Here is an 18,184-nt window from a genome sequence, read left to right as displayed (position 1 = left end):
CCTCTTTTGTTAGTCTTGAAATAAGCTCTTACTCCTTTTTGGTAAACAATACTTTTGAAAGTCCTTTTGTCCCCTTTTGTTTTTGAATGTCATGGGATTGTGTCATTCAAGACAAACAAAAAAAACACTCCTTTATTCACCCTTTTAGATCAAACGACTCCCTTTTGAATCTTCTTTCTCAACATACATGAACAACAACAACCACAAGAACATTCAAGAATGGAAACCAACCCAAATGAGCTCCAAATTGAATGATTTTTGTTTCTTTTACCTCACGTTGAACTCAACAACAAAAGCATGTTTCAACCCCACATCCTCAACAACAAACATCAAAAACACACTTTCAAGCCATCAATCCTAAAAAAACAGCAACCATTAAAGTTCAAGAACAACTCAGAAATGGCTAAAAATTCGGATCTTGACTCTTTTAGTGTTAATGAAGAAGAGGCTAACACTAGAAACAACCAAAACACATAAAAATCTCCTAAATCTAAGATAAAAATTTTGGGCTATACACTAAAAATGGGACAGAATGTTTCTCTTTTGAATTTTTAGTTTTTCAACACCTTTTTATTATGATTTTTGAGTTAACAAGCCCAGGATTGATTCCATAGAAACGAAATCAATTCTTTCTCTAATACCAAATGATACGAATCAGTCCACCAAGATGCCAAAACAGTCCATAAAATGTGAAAAGAACAAGCAACACAAAGGGATACAAGATGACAAATACAAAAACATACGGATTTGCAAAAGAATGAAAGGATAGATAGTTAGACCAAGATTATTACAATATTAAGAACCAAGTATATTTCAACGTTAACCCCTAATAAATGTAATAATCGAAACCACACTCTTACAGTGACCGCCAAGGTAATCGACTCACCTCAAGATCCACCATTTCCAAGCAAAGAACAGCATTGACTTTTCCAAGCCCTATACTAAGGATGACTTTTTCAAGTCCTAACTAAGACTATACTAAGGTGGCATACTCTCAAGAGAGAGGATTTCAAGTGTTTCAATCTTTAATCTTCCATAAACTAAAGTGAAAAAACCTAAAAGAGACTTTATATAGCCTTATTACATAATGAAACACAAAATAACTCCAATACCCTTAATGAGGTGGAGAGGCCATGGAGTGTTACTTGGACAAGGCTAAGCGACAAAAATTCCCTTAATAAAGGGCCCAAAATCGAGAGTCCTCAATCTTCAATGCTCCAAGCAATCTTCCACACGTGGGATTGTTCTTTGGTGTACTCTAATCGGCCCCTCCATGTAGGATCCCATGTCCTCAATATGACCAAAGTTTGATGCGGCCATTTGACTTGTATCAACACTCCCACCTCCTAACCCTCTACCCTAATCTGCGTTCTCCACACTTTTTATCAAGGGTCATGTCCTCCGTAAGTGTAATACCCCACATTATTTTTAACTCAATTCAGCTCCTAGTTGCATGCATAAGAGGCTTAAAACCTAAAAATTTTACTAAGTGTTGGGGACTTAGTCATTTTAAGGCCTCTTAACTTCAAGAATTTTTTAAAATTGGTCTTCCCAACTCCAAGATGTTGGTTTTTGAGTTAATTCATGTTCAGGGATGTAAGGAGCATGTCTCTGAGAAATTTCGAATATTTCGAATGAGGATTAGGTCACGTTTGGTTCATCATTCCAGCAGCTCATCGCGGTAGCGTCGCGTCGCGGTGGCTATAGCGATGGAGTCCTTATCGCGTTGCGGTGACATATTAATCCGTATTCCAGTTACAAATTTAAATGTTTGAGGGGAAATTATGTCTTTTCCCCTCAACCTAATTTTGTATATTCATGACTTAAAGCTTAGTTAGGACATTATTTGTCCATCTTCTCTCCTCTCAAAAACAAACCCTCTCCTCCCCCAAGATCATCATCAAATTCCATTACTTTCTCGGTTTCTCTCCAAGAAAACAAAGAATTCAAATTCCCGGCCCAGTCCAGTAACATTCAAGAAAGCATCAAGATTGGTGTTTCTCTTTCAAGCTTAACGGTTTAAGATATGTGTGATGTTCATTCATGGGCCCTTTTCACCCGTAGAGTCCAAAAATATAATAATTATGTTAAATATGAGCTATGTATGATAATTATGACTTGACGTTTTGTACTCGTCGTAATTTTTTCATAAATAAAGGAAAAGAATTTATCTAAAGTGCCAATTTCATGGAGGGTTGGAAATTCAAAACCTTACCCACAAATCATATTCTCCATAGTAGCCTAACTTTGCGTCCCTCCATGCCCAAAATATTTTATGGGCTTTTGATCTTTTAGCAAAATAATTCTGCAAAAATATGACTTTTTTCATCATGAAAAATATTTGTTGAGTATGGACTTTTTGTCAAGTAGTCGTCAAATGGTGCATTGAAATTGCGGATGCTGAGGACTTTAATCACATTCTTTTCACAATGTTAAAAAAATAAAAAAATTGAATTAAATTCAACAACAACAACAACAACAAACCCAGTGTATTCCCACTAGTGGGGTCTGGGGGGTAAGATGTACGCAGTTCATACCTCTACCTCTGATGAAGTAGAAAGGCTGTTTCCGATAGACCCCCGGCTCAAGGCACGAGATACCACACACACATAGTAAAGCACAGAAGCAGATTACATAACATAGATACGGCACCCATAAGTAATATAAAACAGAGGAAAGCAGAGGAAAGCACACAGATTCGTAATAAAACATGGAACACGGAACACGGAATCATACCAAGAATAAAACCCCCACCAAGTAATTCCCTACAATAGTGACCCAAACTGGCCCTAATCCTCTGCCGTAATTCGCGTCCTCCAGACCTTCCTATCTAGGGTCATGTCCTCGGTGAGCTGTAACTGTTCCATGTCCCGCCTAATCACCTCACCCCAGTACTTCTTCGTCCTACCCCTACCCCGCCTAAAACCATCCAACGCTAGCCTCTCACACCTACGGACCGGGGCATCCATGCCCCTCCCCTTCACGTGTACGAACCATCTCAATCTTGCTTCCCGCATCTTGCACTCCCACATCATTATTCTGGACCGTGTTCGGTAAATGCTACTGCTGACGAATAAAACGGATTTACCTTAATTTCACAGGCGGAGTCTAGTTTAAAATTTTCCAGAAAAAAGAGTGAAAAATTCTTACCAGTAACCAGATCATTTGACAAGAAAATTTCACAAGTCTTCTTTCTGTAAACCGAAGTTCTCTCTCAATGCCATCACCAGGCTCTCAAACTCCTCCTCTTGAAAACTTGCAATGTTCTCTTGCCCATTAGTTTGATTAGTCCCGTAGTTTAGAAGATAAAATTACTAATTGTGAGCATGTATCTAGCTATGGCAACAAGTGCAGCTCATAACCAGTTAACTTTTAAGTTAGCAGGATATAAAAGCATTGCTCCCTTCTGATAAGAATCCCTTTCCCTTCTACGCTGGTTTTGGAAATAGACACACAGATGAGATCAGCTACCTCAAGGTTAGAATACCTAAAGGGATAATCGTTGCCATCAATCCAAAGGTACATAGTTAGCTCTTAGTATCAACAGAAAAGGACCTTCTTCAGATGACTCTGTTACAGAAAGTCTCTTATGATACTTTTTATAACCTACAGGGTCAAATTGTTGTTAATCGCCATGTAGATACAAGATCATATACCTCTCTTCATAGTCTTGAGATTGCCATATTTCCAGCCGTTTTCTCATGTGAGCAGGTTCAATTTTTCCCCTTCTCTAATTTTTAGCTCGTTAGCACGTGACAGAGTCAAGAGAATAAGTGATCTTGCGCTTCAATTTTATCCCATTTCCAATGGATGTAGGATATAATTGGATTTCCTGGAGTATAAAATTCACTTCCGCCATTATGTTAAACATTAATATCTCATCACATTGTCTAGTCGTGCACATGTTTCCCTTATTTAGAGTCTTAAACCCCGTCTAGAATTACAGTAGGTTCACTATACTGAGTTATGTGTCAAAAAGAACCCTAGTGAATCTCGCTTTCCTGCTCAGGTGAGACAGTTTCTGAGCTAATGCTTAAACTGCTGCAGATTGCTGCAGCTCTTGGCATCTTCTAAGGTTCGCAATTTACTCATACCGCGCACTCTCCTCCTTGTTGAGACCATGTGTATTCTCTTCCTGTTGCATAAAGGTTATAGTTTTATTTGCGAGACCAATCCAGTTCAAGCATAGAGCAAAGGATCTAACTAGGTTGATGGAATGGGATATTGTATTTGTATGTGGTCTCTTGGACAATTCTCTATCTAATTCACTTGCTTTTCTATATTGATCACGCGAGTACGCATCCAGTCAGCGAGTTGCGAATGAAAAAAGCGTTCATCCTGGATTCTCTTCCTCAAGAAAAATGTCTATCAATTGATCCCTGCGGTCAAAGTCTCCACTTTTCACGCCCCTCTACTAAGAGATGCACCATGTTGATAGGAATCGGGTAGAGTTAGGCACAAAGTACATTTTCTAATTAGGATTAGAAAACAAGCACGTATATTAGGATTTAGGACTAGTTAGTACCTCTCATTTCATAATCAGAGAAGAGCTTACTTAATAATACAAGCTTTTGCGGAATGTTACTAAATAGTATGGGCGACAAGGGCTCAACATCTCTAGACACTACGATTCAGATTTAAGGCTAGTCCCATATATACACTTCCATATTAACTACTATTACATATACTAGTTTCTTATTGACAAGGAACAAAAGAATTCAACATTAAGCCCTTCCCCTGTACAGTGAGCGGCAAAGAGAGAACACAGACTTATCAACTGATACAACCTTTCTATTGATAAATCCAAAATAAACTTCATAAATGTGCAAGAAGATGATGCAGGGTTAATAGGTATAAATGCTCAGTTGTATAGCTCCCAAAATATCTATCCACCCCTTTAGATTTCCTCCTGATCTCTTTTCTCTCCGTCATCCAAAAAAAAAGTATACTGACGCTATTTCCCAGACTTTCTTCCATTCTTTCCTAGTGCTGAACTTCCATGTTGCAAAGGCATCTGCGATTTTCAAGGGTAGTGCCCATGATACATTGAATGTGGAACAACCGACTCCAGCTCAGCTGCATTGCGATAACGAAGAACCATAAGATTAGAGACCTCCCCTTCTTTCTAACGCATACAACAGCAATTCAGGTTTATACAAACCCCCTCTTGACTTACAAACATATTTCTCCATATAGGTTCTATTCCTCCTCTATAATCCAGATATCTATAGCAAGATTTGTGTTTTCCTCCTGGGTCTAAACATACCATCCTGTCCTGCCCTTGCTATCGCACTTGGCGATAAATATCTTGAAGAAAATTCTCCATTTCTTCCTATTTCCAATCACCTGTCAGTTAACATAGTGTTCTTTTTGACAAACATAGTGTCCGGGCGAGCTTGTGCACACCTCGACTAATTCCACGGATATCAGCCTCCTCCTGCCGATAACAGGTAACTCTGTCACTACGGCGATGACAGATGCCATGGTGTTCTTCTCGTTCCAAAAAACACAGGGATGCATATGGTAAACAGGAATAATCCTCAGTAAAGCACAAAAGTAGTTTCCCTACACGCATCTCTCACCAGATATGTTTATCTCATCCTCTCCAACCAGAAGCATCAGCTATAACATTCACTCCTCTTTTCCTGCCTACTCAATAGAAAACCACAAGGGTTCTTTTACAGAAGTAAAAATATTGCAAGGTGACACAAACTCAAAACGTATAGCTTAATCAATTTAATTTAAATATATTTTTAATTTTTTTATGCTACAGATACGACAACATACGCAGTGTTGTTTGCACTGTAATGGAAGTTAAAAAAGGATTTATTAGAAAAAATTATGAAAATCTTACTAACCTTATCAGCTTCACATCCAGAATCTTCTTCCATGTGATCAACATGATCATCAAGTATCCAAGGCCTACACCTAACAGAACTCTTAAGCTTTCCTATGCTAATAATTGTTGAAGTAGAAGCAGCCTAACTAGGATCTTGCTCAGACTCATTCCCAACAGCGACAAATGTGAAGGACATTGGCGATTCTATACCAGGTGGAATTGGAAACTTTTTCCAGTCGTCACTTTCACCATGTAATCTTGTGTTTGAATTAAATTCAATTTTAAAAATTAGCGCACCAGATAAAAATTGTTTAAAATCGTATAAAGAAGTCTTTATATTCAAATGAACCGTATGGACCCGACAGTTAACATACAAAATGCTAGTATTCTCTTACTACATAACTCTTTTTGCTTATACTTGTCGTCCCTATTGAGAATTATTAATAAATACTCCTAGACATATTGTATAGTTGTATAAATTCGTTTAAAATTAAAACTGTTTTTGGGAATTCAAACTAATGTGCTAATACTTCTGATGAAATACACTACTTAACCAAGAACATTTACAACTTCCCCCCTAAAATAATTCAATTCGTGTAAAGTGTAAAGCACCTCCTAATGAAACTATATATTAAAATTAAACTAAATTCAAGCAATGGTTTCAGAGTGCAATTAACAGATGTGGACGTTTAAGTGACACTTTTTACATTTTGACATTCAACCTATTTTTTGTTTGGTGTAATTTTTTTTCATATGCCTTTTAGATATTTTGAATTATAAATCATTGCATCTTATATTACCTTTTTATGTAATTTTTAATTATGTTGATTTTATTTTTAAAATATTAAAAAATTTATGTTCGAATTTACAATTAAAATTAAATTATTTAACTCTTTAAATTTGAATGATGCCACATGAATAAATAAATAAAGATAGAGGAAGTATCTTTTAAGAAAATTCAAGAGGAGAAATGAATTTTCCAGAAATGACGACTGTGTTATATATATCCAAGTGTCCTAAGCAAACTTTCTGCAGAAACTTGTAGATCTCTCGTTCCTTATAAAAATAAGTCCTCACTTTGTTAACATCACTCACAAATATACCTAAGAAAAGTTCCTCTCAGTTGCCTTGCAGACCATAAACAATCTCCAACATACTCAATTCCCTTAAAAGGAAAACAGTATATTTAGAGAGAAAAAGATGGTGGAAGCAACTGTCAGCTTAATAAGTTTTCTAGTTTTAGCAATTGCTATGGCCTTTCTTCCATCAAAAAGCGAGGCACTAATACCATACACACGCCCCATATGGGGGGACATAATGTTTCCACAAGAGGCTGATCCTTTCAAGATTCTTGAACAAACTCCACTCTCCATCCCAAAAGGTGTCTAATCAATCGCCTTATTAGCTCGTTAGTTCAGATTGGAAGGAAACTGGAAACTGACATACCAGGGATGAACACGGAGGACATCAAGATTGAGGTGGAAGAAAACAGGGTGTTGAGAGTCAGTGGAGAAAGGAAAACCGAAGAAGAAGAATTTGAAGTAGGCGAAAAATGTCGCAGAGCTGAAAGAAATAGTGGGAAATTCTGGAGACAGATTAGACTGCCTGGAAATGCTGATTTGGAACACATCAAGGCTCATTTGGAAAATGGTGTGTTGAAGATTATTGAAGAAACAGAATAAGGTGATTAGTACTGCAGAGGAAAGCAAATCTGCTGGTGGTGAGGATATTAAAGCTACCAAAGCTGAGATGTAGATTAACAAGTTTGAACTGTACGTTGATCGATCTGTAGTTTTGCTTTGTTGATTGTGCTTTTCTCTGTCTTGGCTTCCTGTGTCTCTAATAAAGTTCCTGAATATGTAATTAGGCATATGATCACGTGTGCTACTTTGACTGAAAAAGAAAATAAGACAGTGAAGATAACAGAGATTTCAGATAGCCAGTCAAGAGGATGAATAGAAGAGAACCTTTGGTTTAAAAGAGAAGAAACACATGAATCTCTAGCTTTAGTCTATTACTGTGTCTCATTTTAATTTGATAAGTGAATCTCTTATATGAATCTATTTATCTATCTATTTTACGTGCTAATCTACATATCTATCCTTTGATCATAATCATCCATCATGAATAGAGCTAAAAAGAATATTCACATCCAAATTACTTTATTTCCAACTGTATGTCTTTATGTTCCACTTTAAAAACTAATTTGGCTCATCCAAATTATTTATTTACAACTGTCTTTATGTTCAACTATAAGAATTAATTTGGCCGAACTAGAAAAGAGGGATTCCGAGAATACACATATATAAGTTGATTGTCAAAATTACTTATGATATTCATCATGAATACAAGGAAATTCATGATTGTCAAAATTACTTATGATATTCAACATGAATACAAGGAAATGCTTGTTGCAAGTAAGTTTATCGCCAAAGCTACAAGCTTGCTTGCAGAACACAAAATTATATCACCGAAATAGATTCTGAAGGACAACAAATTATATCACCTAAATCATTGATACCTATGAGAAGATTATCAGCTCAATTCATGATACGGGTGTCACGGGCTCGAGACCATTTACTAGAAGTCAAGCTCGGGAACTACAAAGGCTTCAAGGCGTGTTTATGAAAATGGACGCGGTTGAGCTTGTTGCAAACTCGCCCAAGGGAGTGTACGCATTGACATTTGGGGGATGAAATTAGGGGCCCAAAATACACCCCAAGGCTGCCCTAAACACTCCACACCTTCCCTTTCATTAAGGGCAAAGAGGTCCTTTTGCCATCCTTTTTGTAAAGATTATTTAAGGTGTTTCTTTAGTCTTGTTCTCTTTATTTAGCTTATTCTTAAAAATCACTTATAATATTGAACATCATCTTCCTCTCAAGAAGAGAGTAGACCACCATTTGAGGCCACAAGAAATTGTTTCTTCTTGTGTTGTGTGTATCGTCTAGAAACGAGAGTGCTTTGAGGGAACCGAGCTCCTCTTGTGTTCCGTAAGAACGTGGTGCTTGCTAACTTATTTTGTAGAGGTTTTAGAGTATTAATACACTCTTTAGTTGCTGCATTATGAGTTCTCATTGTGTCAAGTTACATATCTTCTTTATCGTTTTAGTTTGAGTTTGTTGTTTCCGTTTAGTGTCTTGTGCGTGTGGACTGTTTTCTGTGTTTGTGGACTGTTTTCGTGCGCTTTTAGATACCGCTTGGTATCAATTCATCATTTTTTTCTCAACATGTCTACATGTTCCTCACATGCCTCATTGATGATATAGTTCCACTGACCAGTCTGCTCTATAACTTCTTGTGTTGTGCAGTAGGCAGCATCAGGTTCAACAAACATACCTTAGATTGTTTCCAAAGCATCGTCTTCCTCTATATTGACTGCATCATCATCATCGACCTTTTCCCCTCATATATGCTTCTTGATTCGGTAAACTGCATAATTTTTCTTGGGAATGTTGTTTTCCTTGAAGAAATCATCCCCATGAAGTACTCTCTCATAAGTCAATTAGTATTACTACTGGTTTTATTTTCTTTACTAGTGTATATATAATTTCTTCTATAGCCCACGACTGATCCTTTATGATTATTGATGGGATTGGCATAAGTTTTGCCTCTCCAAGTCCTGTTCCCACAAGTCTGTTAAAGTGGATGACTTATGAAGACAATAAACTGAAATCTGCCATTATTGTGCAATTAACCTTGAGCTTTGATTGAGAGACAGAACTGAGAGAAGATCACTAGAAGATATTTTGTGAAATGGTAACTAACTCTATTCCGTTAATGCAAAATCAACATATATAAAAGTATGTGTAGGTTTCAGCTGTCAACAAGTATCTAGCTAACTAAGTCTAGTCAGCTAACTAACTTTCACTAATAGCATAATTAAATATTCTAATCTACCAGCTAATCAAACTTTACATGATTCTTCAATAATCTCAACCCCCCCCCCCCCCCCCAAGTTGGAGGTGCTGAAAGTACAGTCAACTTGCCTAATACAGTATGATGCTTAACTCCAATAAGAGACTTTTTAAAGATGTCTGCAAGTTTAGTATTTGTAGTAACATGTTGCAAAGTAATGAGGCCTTCATGTAGCTTGTCCCGGAAAAAATGACAGTTTACTTCTATATGTTTAGTTCTCTCATGAAAAACAGGATTCGTTGCAATGTTTATGGCTCCTTGACTATTGCAAAGTACTGAAATAGGCTTGGTGGAGACAATAGTTAACTCAGTGAACAATCTATCCACCCATACGAGTTCACCAACAACCTTTCTAAGTGACCTATACTCTGCCTTAGCTGATGATAGAGAAATGGTAGTTTGTTTCTTGGTTTTCCAACTAACTGGACTATTGCCAAGAAAAATAATATATCCACTGACAGACCTTCTTGAATCTGGACATGAAGCCCAATCAGAGTCACAACACGTTGACAAAGTGTAGTTAGGATCATTTGACAAGAAAAGACCCAAGGTTGGATCTGATTTTAAGTACCTCAGGACATGTAAATCATCTTTATAATGGGGCTCTCTAGGATCCTGTATAAATTGGCTAAGATGTTGCATACTATATGCAAGGTCCAGCCTAGTAATTGTGAGAAAATTCAGCTTCCCAGCCAGGTTTCTATTAGGTGTTGGGTCAGACAACAACTTTCCCTCATTTACCAGTAACTTAACATTGGGATCAAGAGGGGAAGCAGTAGTGCTGTAGTTCAGGTGATCATACTTTTTAGACACATTAGTGGCAAATTTTCTCTGGGAAATTAAAATTCCATCATGTCTGTATAACACCCCTAGCCCCAAGAAATAATATAGATGTCCCAGATCTTTGATTTTGAACTTGTTGTGTAAAAAAAACTTCAGGTGGTGTATCTCCTTCTCATCAGTACCAGTAACTATAACATCATCAACATACACAGCTACAAAAATAGCGGAACCATCAGTTTTCTTGTAAAATAAAGAGTAATCACTAGCAGAATGTACATAACCCTGCAAACATAAGGATTAAGCTAGTTTTTCATACCACTGCCTACTAGCTTGCTTCAACCCGTACAAGGATTTCCTTAGCTTGCATACAGGGTTTGGATTATCCAATAATAGACCCTTTGGAGGGTCCATATACACCTCTTCATGCAAATCACCATGTAGAAAAGCATTGTTGACATCAAGTTGATGGAGTTTCCATCCTTTCTTTATAGCTAGACTGAGAAAAATTCTTATAGTAGTCATCTTCTCTACTAGTGAGAAAGTTTCACTGTAATCAACACCATGTTTTGTGTGTATCCCTTCACTATGAGTCTAGCCTTGAACCTCTCTATACTTGAATCAACCTTGTGTTCAACCTTGTAAACCCACCTGCAACCAATGGTTCTCTTTCCAGTAGGTAATGGGACAAGATCCCAAGTATGGTTTGCATACAAAGCTTCAAATTCCTGTGTCATTGCAATCTGCCAAGCAAGATTTAATACTTCTTCCTCATAGGGGGATGGATCACATTCAAGTAAAATGTTCCTCATCAACTGCTGGATATCCAGAGTAAAGGAAGTGAGTGAAAGAGAGGTATGAGTGGCAATGTTTGTTGAGGAAGAAACAAATGAAGAAGAAGGTTGTAGGTTGGGTTAGGAATAAGAATATTCCTTTGGGTAGGCTGGTATGGCATGAGTTCTAGATGATCTTCTAGGTTAAGCTTATGGTTGTAAAATATGTTATTGAGGATCAGGTAGTGGATTATGAGAAGATGATGGAGAGGTACTGGGTTGAGGAGATGTTAGTAATGATGGAGAGTTGCCAGCATGTATAGGATTAGGGCAGCATTATGAGAATTTTGTCTAAAATCCAACTCATCTGTATCAAAACTATGTGGTCTGAGAGAAGAGTGACTAGCATTAAAATTAAGATTTGTTAAGAGTGACTAGCATCCCTAGAAATATGTAACCTTTTTGTAGTCAAGTTAAGAACCTTGTAACCTTTTGTACGAAAAGGATATCCTATGAAAACATATGGAGTGGTCCTAGGGTCAAACTTACTTGTGTGAGCCTTAAGAGTGGTGGGAAAACAAAGACATCCAAAAATCTTTAAATGAGATTAACTAGGTTTCTTTTGGTACAGAAGATCATAAGGGGACTAGCCTTTAAACAATATGGAAGGTAATCTATTGATCAAGTAGGTAGCAGTTAGGATACATTCTCCCCAATATCTAATTGGCAACTTGGATTGATATAAAAGTGTTCTTGAAGTTTCAAGTAGATATTTATATTTTCTTTCCACCACACCATTTTCTGGGAAGAATGATATAGTTTTCTGGTGGATGATGCTCTTTTATGGGAAGAATGATGTAGTTGAATGATTTACAAACTCAAGGCCATTATCAGACCTGATAATCTTGATCTTGGTCAAAAATCGAGTTTCTACAAGAGAAACAAAGGTTTTGATGGATTGAAGTGTATTACTTTTACAAAGATGTGTCCCAGTTGACCTGCTGTAATCATCAACCACGGTAAGAAAATACCTATAGTTGTCATGAGTTCGAGCATGATAAGGTCCCCATAGATCAATGTGTAAGATCTCAAAAGGGGTGGTACTAATTGTCTATTTTTGTGGAAAAGGTAGTCTACTTTGTCTGGCCATTGGACAAATGGTACACATGAAAGGTTGTTTTGGTGAAAAAGGTACTGGTAGTGAAGATATTCCTCTCATTTTTGCAGAAGGTACATGGCCAAATTTTTGATGCCACAAAAGATCAACATTATTATCATGAGATGTAGAAGACAAGCATGGATTCAAAATAGAGAAAACTTCTTTATTAGTTGAACATGAATTATTTACAACAACATTTGGAAGTAAAGATGAAACAGGTTTACTACAAGTGGGAAAACTAAGAAAAGTATTTAAAGAGCTGGGAATGGAGGATTTGAGTTTTCTAGAAGATCTTGATGTGTTGTTGTGAAATTTTGAGCAGAGATAGTATAGACCATTGTTAGCTCTACCAATCTCTAGACGCCTCTTCAGTGAAGGGGCCTGCAATGTACAAAAAGAGCTACTGAAACTAACTATGCTTTTAAGATCAAGTGCTAAACAATGAACAGAAATGAGGTTAAATTTAAAACTAGACACAAACAAAACATTGTGCAGTGTTAAAGTTGGATTTATAAAGACATAACCAATTTCTGTCACCCTTACTCTATATCCATTAGGCTAAGTTACTAGGAAAGGATAGGTAAACTACTGATGTTAGTCAGTAAAGTTTATTGTATGTGATGTGGTGAGATGCTCCAGAGTCCAATATCTAGGAATCAGCTGGTAATGTGGTACATGCACATAAAAGGTCAACAATCTCAGTTATAGAGGAATGACAAGGAATTATACCTGCAAGATTCGTAGCACCACTAGAAAAAACTAAATTCTTTCTTTTTGTGAACATGAAATCCTAAGGGAAACCATGCAACCTATAACATTTGTCTTTAGTGTGACCAGAGAATGGTCACCTATACCATGTGAATTCCCATACGGATATCCTCTAGAAGAACCAGATGAACCTGAATAGTGGTTACCCTATTGTTTGCTATTGTACTGAGCATTTCCTATCCTAGTGTTTTGATAATTTTTCTTAAAGGTTGTATTTGTTGCATTTGCTATGGCATGAGTGGTAAGAGAGGCAGATTCTAGACTAAGCTGAGTGTTAGGCTTAACTTCCCTTTGATTCTTTTCCTGAATCAAAATGGAGAAGGCTTGTGCAATGCTAGGAAGGGGATTCATCTTTAAAATACTCCCTCGCACAGGTGTGTACATCTCATTGAGCCCCATGAGAAATTGAATTAGTCGTCGATCCTGTTCCGCCTTATGCACAGCTACTTTAGCACCATAAGTGCATTGATATATACAGCTAGTACTCAGAGTGAGTGCACTCAATTCCTCCCATAGTTTCTTCATTTTAGTATAGTAGTTGGTGATGTCCAAAGAACCCTGAGAAAGGTGATTAATCTCTTTCTACAACTGATACAACTTAGCCCTATTCACCTGATCATATCTGTCTTTGAGTTCTTGCCAAAGCTCTTGAGAATTATAGACATATTGTAAACTATTTTCTAGGTATCTAGATAGAGAATTCAAGACCCACGAAGTCACCATGTCATCATATCTCTCCCAATGTCTGAAAAATGGAGAATCCTCTGGTGGTTTTGGATATTTTTCATTGATAAAACCAGTTTTATTTTTGACTAACAAGGCACAAAGTACACGTCGCCTCCATGACCGATACCCCGTCCCATCGAAAACACCAGGAAACAGTGTTGCTCCTGCATTCTCAGAGGGTGCATATACAAGCAATTAGTCAAGTCGATAGTTTCTCGACTCGCTTGAGTAGGAGGATTGACTTCATTATCCACCCTTAGAAGTGACAAAGAAGCAAATATTTTGAAGACGCAATGAGAGGAAGAACAACAATATCAACAACACTAGTGAAGCATAAAGTAACACCAAAACATAACTTAAAAACCCAGAAGGTCGAATATACGAACAGAGTAGTAAGAAATGCTAAAGGAAAAGGCAAAATTCAAGATCAAAATTGCTTTGATACCATGTTAAAGTTGAGGATTTATGAAGACAATAAATTGAAATCTGCCATTGTTGTGCAGTTAACCTTGAGCTTTGATTGAGAGAGAGAGAGAGAACTGAGAGAAGATCACAAGAAGGTATTTTGTGAAATGGTAACTAACTCTATTCCGTGAATGCAAAATCAACATATATACAAGTGTGTGTAGGTACCAGCTGTCAACAACTATCTAACTAACTAAGTCTAGTCAGCTAACTAACTACCACTAACAACATAATTAAATATTCTAATCTACCAGCTAATCAAACTTTACATGATTCTTCAATAATCTCAACAAAGTCCGAACATGCTTTTAATCTGAGTTCTTCCACTTCTTCAATGGGGTGATGAAGTATCCCAATTTCTCTTTCGATTCAAAAAACTTCCATAGGGTTGATCGCCATAGATTTCGCAAATTTGATAAGACATTGCAAATGTTCACCATTCAAGAACCTTTTAAGAAGATTTATTAGTTCCGCTTCAATAGGGTGAAATTGAATAAAGACATACGACAACATGATGTAAAAATTTTATTATGTGAAGAAAATTTAAAGCAGGAATGAGAGATAAGAAGAAGAAATTTGAGATAAAATTCAGAGCAATGAGGGGGTATAAAATAAAAGTACGTACAAACATGCTATTTGTATACTGCTATACATCTTAATGCATACATTATAAAACATTATATTTTACCTAGGTTATTTTGTTCTGTGATCTTCTCTATTAGTTAACTTCCTTATTTATCTCTTAACATACCAAGACATTAGTTTTTCCCAAATTGATCTCTACTATTCCAAGAATATAAATAAATTTTCATTTGAACAAATTGCTACTTTGGACATAGATATTATTGAAAGATGAGTTCAAGGAAGATCAAGGGTAAAATTATCTTTTCAACATTGATTAAACACAATTTAAAAATATCCTCTCTTCTCCAAAATATTTATAAAAACACCCAACAATTTTCAAAACAAAAAATCTTTTACTTTCTCTTTGTGTCCCAATAATTACTATATACAAAGAGAATTTGACATTTTGGTAGTCTTCCCATCGATTTTTTTGTTAATTTTATCTGTAATTTAAATTTTAATTACTCTACAAATTTTCATCCATTCTGATAAATTTGAACAATTATTTGAACTTATTAAATGTTACAAAAATGAGGATGAAAAATGATAGTGACACCATAAAAATAATTTATATAATCAAATTCAAAATTGATCCAAGGGTTTATTGTCTTTCTATTTTGTAGAAATGTTTATTAATCTTACTTCAAAATTTTATTTTCCAAACAAATTTATCATGAACAAGTAATTAAAGTATCTTAACATTCTCTTTCTAACTTAGTACATGCTTAATTATTAAATAATAAATTATTTTTTATATATAGCTAAAAATGTTTGAAAATTATTTTTTATAAAAAAATAGAATTTAACTCTTCAAATATTAATGATACTAAATAATGAAAACCGAGAGTAATTCTTTTTCACCATTTTTATGATGAATTTTTTAACAAAAAATGGGATTATCAGCATTTTATAAAATTTAAGACAAATAAGTAATTTAACATAAAATATCAAAGCTTCATTCTCGTTTAAGAAATATCAGCAAAAATTTTTTAGGATCATTTCATCCCAGAATGAGGCCAACTGAGAGAATGGATTTTCATGGGAGGGTGGTTGCTCGCTCTGTTTGGCCTATGTTTTCTCCAAACTCAACAACAACCCTCCCTCTTATTTCTCAACAAAAACCAAAAAAAAAAAAAAAAAAAACATAACTTTCTTAACATGTAATTTTAGAAAAATAAAAAACTACTAAAGTTAATTAAAAAAAATTAGTCACTTTCAATTTCTATTGTATGGTTAAATATGAAGAAAAATAATTAACCTAAATAAGATGAAGGGTATTTTACAAACAATCTATTACTAAAAAATAATAACAGGATAACTGATCTAAGTATAACTAATCTCAAACATAACTAATTTCATCATAACTTGTTGTCCAACCAAACCATCCCAAAGTGTGTAAATTTCTTTTCCCCAGATTTATTTTCAGTTCTCTTCAGATTTTTTATTTTAATTGCTGAATTTCATTCCAAACCGTTTTTGCCTTGAGTTAGAATTGATCAGAACCAACTCTATCTCACAAACAAGGTAGATGTAAGGTCTGCGTACACTCTATACTCTCAGATCCTACTTTGTGGGACTATGCTGGTATATTGTGTTGTTGCAGTGACTGAATATCATGGGTGTTGAATGAAATTATATTATATAAAAGAGTGAGTTAAAGGACGACCAAGGACAAAATCGTCTTTTTGGTGCTCATTAAACTCACTTCAAAAATATCCTCTCTTCTCCAAAATATTTCTAGAAACATCCACCCTTTTCCAACACATGAAGAAAAATAATTACCTGAATTTTTATTCTTCAATTTCATGTTCGAAGTAAACATGTATACTTTTTTTGTTGGACCCGTGCAAAGCACTGGAATACTTATCTACTATATAGATGTTAAGCGAGATGGTGTTGCTTTTGGTTGGTCTTAGCGTTTTTAAGTTTCCTTTTTTTTTTCTTTACTTTTTTTTTTTTCCTAACTTAATTATTTTTAACTTTGTTCTAATATCACACTAATAAGTTCCCAAAGAACACAAAATTTGTATGTTTTTTCTTTGATTGCAAGTAAGTTGACTAACTTAACAAGAAAATTACTCTCTTTAGTTCAGTTTTATTTGTCACATTTTGAGTTGGCACATCTATTAAAAAAAAAATTAAGAGAAAAGGGCAAAATACCCCCCAAACTTTACCCCAAATCTCAACTACATACTTATATTTTTCGGGGGTTCTATAACCCCCTAAACTATTTTAAAGTGGAATATTTTTCCCCTGAACGGTGACATGGCAAGAGAGTGTGTTTCACTCTCCTTAAAGAGAGTGAGAACGAATTTTTTTAATAAAAAATTAATTTTAATATTCCTTTATTTTCATTATTCATTTTTAATTATTATTTTTCTTTATTAATTTTCTTTCTTTCTTCTTCTTCTTCTTTATCTTCTTCAAGAACTCAATAATGGCATCTTCAAGAACTCAACAATGACATCCAATCCAAAACTAATTTATCAAACTTACATGCTCATTAATCGAATTACTATACCAAGAATCATCGTTCTCATGAAATGAAACATAAACTTCCAACAATGCTCTATACACATTTGGTGGAATCTTAAAATCTTTTAACTTTACATTGCTTGAATTTTTAATTTCAAAGCATAAACCATCGTTCAAATCCACATTTCTTGAAATTGACACAATCAAATAAACACCATAATCAAAATCAACATCAAAATTTTTCACAATCATAAAATCAACATCAATTTTCATAGTTGAGAAATTAAAAAAAAAAAAAAGGAACGCTGAAGGGTCAGATGAGGTCACCATGACTGAGTGGTCCATTTTGAAGTTCTGGAAATAGCAAGAGTGGAAAGTTAAGCAATGGGTGGAAAACAAAGTGAAATGAAAACTAAAGAAAAGAATTTTTTGAGAAAGAATGGTCATAAAAGTGGTGCAATGGAAGAGAAAAGGAAATAAAAAAGTTAAATAATTGATTTTTGAAAGTAAAAAAGAAAAAATGACGTGGTAATGATGTGGCAAGAAAAAATGACATGGCAATGATGTGGCAGCGAGTGCAGCTCACTGTCTAAAACAATGTCTGGGCATGAGCTTTTAGGGGTGTAAATATTCCACTTTAAAATAGTTCAAAGGGGT

General features: G+C 35.3%; 1 long non-coding RNA gene and 1 pseudogene across 2 annotated transcripts; one reads left to right on the top strand and one right to left on the bottom strand.

Moving 5' to 3' along the window:
- Positions 1-4,504: 4,504 nt before the first annotated feature.
- LOC124899429 lies at positions 4,505-6,103 on the bottom strand. Of its 2 annotated transcripts, none has more exons than XR_007056907.1 (2): positions 5,859-6,103; positions 4,505-5,076 (listed from the first exon to the last, which is right to left on the bottom strand). It is a non-coding gene; the product is annotated as an uncharacterized LOC124899429 (long non-coding RNA). The 2 variants fall into 2 exon arrangements; XR_007056906.1 differs by having other exon boundaries at positions 4,505-5,649; positions 5,859-6,102.
- An 847-nt stretch (positions 6,104-6,950) lies between these two features.
- Positions 6,951-7,710, top strand: LOC107853129 (annotated as a pseudogene).
- Positions 7,711-18,184: the final 10,474 nt, after the last annotated feature.

Source organism: Capsicum annuum, chromosome 6 (assembly GCF_002878395.1).
Source record: "Capsicum annuum cultivar UCD-10X-F1 chromosome 6, UCD10Xv1.1, whole genome shotgun sequence".
Lineage (NCBI taxonomy): Eukaryota > Viridiplantae > Streptophyta > Magnoliopsida > Solanales > Solanaceae > Capsicum > Capsicum annuum.
Note: the sequence above shows the minus strand (reverse complement) of the source record. Positions and strands in the feature narration are given on the sequence as shown.